The sequence below is a fragment of the Apteryx rowi genome, unplaced genomic scaffold, assembly GCF_003343035.1.
Source record: "Apteryx rowi isolate R43461 unplaced genomic scaffold, aptRow1 scaffold_94, whole genome shotgun sequence".
NCBI lineage: Eukaryota > Metazoa > Chordata > Aves > Apterygiformes > Apterygidae > Apteryx > Apteryx rowi.
Genome location: NW_020451249.1, coordinates 423,925 through 428,922, shown reverse-complemented (window position 1 = coordinate 428,922; position 4,998 = coordinate 423,925).

Here is a 4,998-nt window from a genome sequence, read left to right as displayed (position 1 = left end):
AGCGCCCGGCCGCTCCCGGCGCCGCCAAACCCCGCCTCGAGGCCGCTTCCCAGAAGCGCGGCTTTGCCGGCTGCCTGCACGCCTTTCCGCGGGGGCTTGTCCCKGTTCTCTCTTGGAAGCTGATTTTTTTGTTGTTGTTTGCTTGTTTTCCCCGCAGAAACTCGACCTGAGCCTATGTTTCGCCCAGCCGGTACGGAGGAGGTCGGAGGGGGAAGTTCAGCCAGTTTCTCCTGCTGCCTGGACAGGGCCTGCCGGTTTTCTAGGAAAYGGAGAGACCCGGAACGATCCCGGCTAACCGTGGTGGTGGGAGAGAGGCAGGTTTGCGGGGCGCAGCAGCAGGCACCGCGAGCCGCGCTGGCGGCCACGTCAGCCCCTCTTCCTTGAAGGTTGTGGCTGTCGCTCCCTGCTCCTTGATTGGGATCTCAGTTCCTGTTGGGGATGCTCCAGGTGCCAGCTCCGAGGGCAGGGAAAGCCCTTGGYRGCCCATKTTAGCCAAGCCACAAAACCATCACAGTGGGCATCCGACGGGCAGGGGCACCTTTAGCCTCTTCCGCAGGTACCATTCCCAGAATCTCTATTTCTGATGGCTTTGGGCTGGCTGCAAAAGGTATATTTACGTTTTTATTCCTTTTGCAACTAGCAAGTGTTTCATCTCCCTACACTAAGTTAAACCTAATATCTCAGGAGTGATTTAAGCCTGGCTGATCTTGCTTTGGACAAAGATGGGACTAAAGGGCCTCTCCAAATCTCAGCTTTCTTCGATGGTCTTATCTTTTCCGAGTGTTTTGATTGTGTGTTAGCTCTACAGACTTCTCTGCTCCTTGGAAAAGGGTTTTACTGCTCATTGTTATGTCTGGTGACAATTGTTTCTCGATTTTATTGTGTTTTACCTTTAACCAATCACAGTTTATGGCTCTTTCCATTTTCTTTGTTTGAAGGTTAACTTCAGCTTTTGAAAAGATGCAGCTTGCTTTTAATAACCTCCTTAGCCCTGCTGTTTAGCCAAGCCAGCTTGCTTTTGCCCTTTATCTGGTCTTTTCTGATACTGATATGCATTTACTCTATGATGGTGTTTCTCTCCATCCTTCAGATGCCTTTAATGCCTTAGAAGTCCCTTTCACCTTATTCTTGAAAAGTTTCCGTATTTTTACACAGTTCCCGTTTTCTGAGCCTGCTTCATCGTTGGCCGTGGACCACATCAAATCAAAAGCAGAAGGCCAGGACCTAGAAAGCAGAAGGCACTGGAGGGTAAGACAATACGGTTCCCACTTCTTTCTGTAAATCAGGATGGAGTCACTGCTGCCGCTAATACGCAGGCAGTATAGCTGAGAGAGGACCGCGTACAGCGGCAGAGAGCCAGAGAGGCACGAAGGTCACTTCCTTACTTCAGCTCGTGGCCGTGGAGGGAYGGAGGACACTCAAAAAATAGCTGTGTCACCGAATTACCGTTCTGTGCCTGCGGGAGAGCAGACGTGGTTCGGTGCAGAGAAAGGCTGYGAGGGAAGGGGCTATGAATAACCGCCTGTATTGTTAATTAAAAATTAAATACAGCATTGGCACAAAACAATATTCACTGGGGAAAAAAAAAAATCCACACCGATGACAAATCTTTGGGGCTTTACAAGCATGCACCTAATTAAACCCTCAGCGTCAGCAGCTTCAGAGGTGAGGGCCGATGACAAGTGACGTGTTCCTGTAAACTCTTCCTTTTTTTTTTTCTGATGCAACCCAGGAGCAGCTGCATTGCCTTTTGCCAAATTGTTGGAGTCGGCATACAAATCGTCTGCGTTTCAGGGTTTGCATTTTGGAGGGCACGACCAATGGGGCATGAATGTTTCATACGTGCCTCTGCTACGTGAAGCATTCGAAAAATCCCGTGAAGCATTCGAAAAATCCCGTAGCCTAAACAATGCGCCGGTTAAACGTTGCGGGCCGTCTCTACGGAGTTCCTAACGGAGATAAGCCCCATTCCTTCCTACCACAACAGGAAGCGGGGAAACAATTTCCTTTAGGCAGCGTTAGGTTTCGCCATTTCTTAGGCGATTTGTTCGAGGACTCCAAGTTCTCTCTGCCAAGCGATTTATCTTGGCAGCGGTGTTTGCTGTGGGAAGCACGGGACCCCAAAGCGCAGGACTCGCAGCAGAATCCAAGTCCCGGCATGCCCGGGAATGTTTTTAGCACGGCAAAAAGCAATGCTGGGTATATTAAAACAACTCCACCTAAGAYGTGATATATGCATCTTGTGGAGGAAAACATTTGACTGTTTTTTGGGGTTTTTTTTAAGTGTAGGAGGAAATAAGAAACCTGCAACYGATAGTGCTAAAACACAGACAGAAAGCAAGCTGAATTTAAGGCTTTCCGGTTAGCCTGAATTTGCTGACTTGCCCTTAAGCATCTGCAATATTGACACTTTTCGTTGCTTAGGGAGCATTTTAAACAGCACTGCCTCGTATAAACCCATCAGCCTGGCAAACGAACGTGGTACCGATAGGACTCTCCTCTGTCRGAAGAAATGGCTCTGCACCCCTAGAAATCAAGGTTACGAATCTGCAAAATCTRTGGGTAGCTCTCAGGTCCAAGCTGCTTCGGAAGAATTTACCCTGCAGAGAGCATTGACCGTATCTGCCGTGCAAAGCTAGCCGCTCTTCCCAGCAGTGTGCGAGCGCAAAGCAAAGCCAAAAGGAAAAAAAAAAAATGCACGGCCTCTCCTCCTCGGAGATCTGCAAAATGGAACTGGGTTTTCCGAGCAGCATCCAGAAATAGCGGCTGGACTCACATCCGCAGCGCAGCATCCAGCCGTGCCTCAGCTTGGAGAGAGCTCAGATCTGGGGGAGAATTTCCTGGTTTCAGCCTATATTTAGGTTACCTGTCATTATGTAGCATATTGAAAAACAGTAATAACCCAAGGAGCTGCTTTGGCCGTACACCTTTTCTCCGCGCCCTGGCGCCCAGAGGAGCGTTCGCTGTTTGCCTGTTTTAGGAGGCTGCAGAAATAAGTTATGCACCATCCAGTGGGCGAATGCGCTAGTTACACGGTGGGAACAAATCCCGAAACATCGATTCCACTGAACTGGTTGCAAAACTTCCTCCAAATGAGAGGCTCTTACTGCCAAAGCGGGAGTGGGAACTGCTGCAGCATCTAACATCACGGCGAGGGCGACATGCACCCTCCTGTCTAGCTGATACTGCTAAARAGAAAAAAGCAGAACCTAACGTTTTTTGTAACTTCTGAGTAACTATCATATGTCAGCCAACCTGCAAAAAATTTTTTTATCAAGAGTTCAGCCCGTTATAATCAGCCATGACACACCCCATGAGTATGTCCACGATAAGAATGCTTTTCTTCCCCTTTTTTTCTTTTACCTCTGGATAAATAMTACATATTAGTTATAACATGCTAAAACATGCAGGGGAAGGGAGGTTTTAGAAAAAGATCAGGTCTTCGAGTGTGACTTTGCCTCTATAGCCATTTATATACTCTCATATATGTGTGTGTATATATATATAAAAGAATATATATGCAGTATATAGAGAGTATGCAGTGTATATATATACACACATATATACACTGCACATATACTCTTATATATATACACTGCATATATATATATTTTTATATATATACACTGCATATATACTCTAATTTAAATGAATCACATGACCTCCACAGACAGGTTGGCGTTAGACTAACTGATTTCTCGTAGTGTGTGAAACCTGGCTGCTGGGACAGAGAAGACACGCGGTGGCTGTAAACAAGAGCAAGCTCTTCTGCAGTCCCCGATATTTCAGCACAGAAACAGAAGGAAATGCAAAAAATTAGAAAAGCGCATAAACACATAGCYGGGAGATTTATGCAGCAAAAATTTACGCTGTTTAACCGTATCTCCGGAATAATAATAATAATAATGAGAACAACATTTAACACAGAGGCCTATCTCGTTGCATCGATATGAACCGGAGCCGTTCCTGCCTCCAAGGGCATGTCCCTGTTGGTGGGGATCTGCCTCCTCGGTCTCYGTCACCGTGTAAATCTCCTCGGGGTTTCGGTCCTGCGGGCAGCACCGCTCGGCAGCCGCAGCCCCGCACGGCCCCGCTGCCGGCGTCCCGCTGGACGGGGGCCGCGCCGCGGGGGAAAGCAGGCCGGCGCGGAGCGTGCCGAGCCGCGCGGGTCCCCGGTTCTCCCCCTTCCTTCTCCCCCCTTCTCTCCTCCCTTCGCGTTTTTAAAGCTGCTGGTATCTGTTTTTCCTAATGCGCAGTGGGAAGTAACGACCAGTTGTCACACGGCGCTGTTTCCACCTGAAGCAACACATCTCATTTAAACGCTGATCCGCAGCCCGCGTACACCGAAGCCAGCAGATGGCAAGGGAGCGGGCTCCTCGCTTAGATGCCTCCAGTCACCCTCCCGGGACGCCGTGGAGGGAAGAGGGACCACGAAGAAAAGCCATTGTGGAACAGGGCGCAGGACGCAGAAAGACGAACGCAGCGGACGCGCGGGCGCTGCACCCGCACGGCGCCTCGCTGGGCCCGGATGGCGCCGCACGGCAAGGCTGCTGCAAGGGGAGGTTTCACAGGGATGGGGAATGTGCTCATGGGAGTATTTCGGAGCGCCTGGGCTGGCAGCAGCGTTGCAGGCCAGAGAAGGCAGCCGGCCGCCCCGTACGCGCTGGAGACGGGCCGCGGGTTGCTGCTCCTCCTCTGAGCAGCAGCAGCAGCACAGCTCGCTTCCCGCTCGTGCCGCCGCAGGTGCCATCGCATCTCCCACCCGAACAGCCTCAGGGCCCTGCCTCCGCGTTGTCCCCTCAGCGAGCACCGCGTCCGAACTCCACAACCGCTCAAATCACGTTTTGACTCAAATCATGGTGTTTTTTTATTTAATCTGAGAGGAAACGATGCCTGGCTCTAGCCAAGCGGCTCAGGGAACGCCCTGAAGAGGCAGCCGGCGGGGGCAGGGCGCGCCGGGCCCCGGCGCTGCGGTGCTCGGCGCTGCGGTGCTCGGCG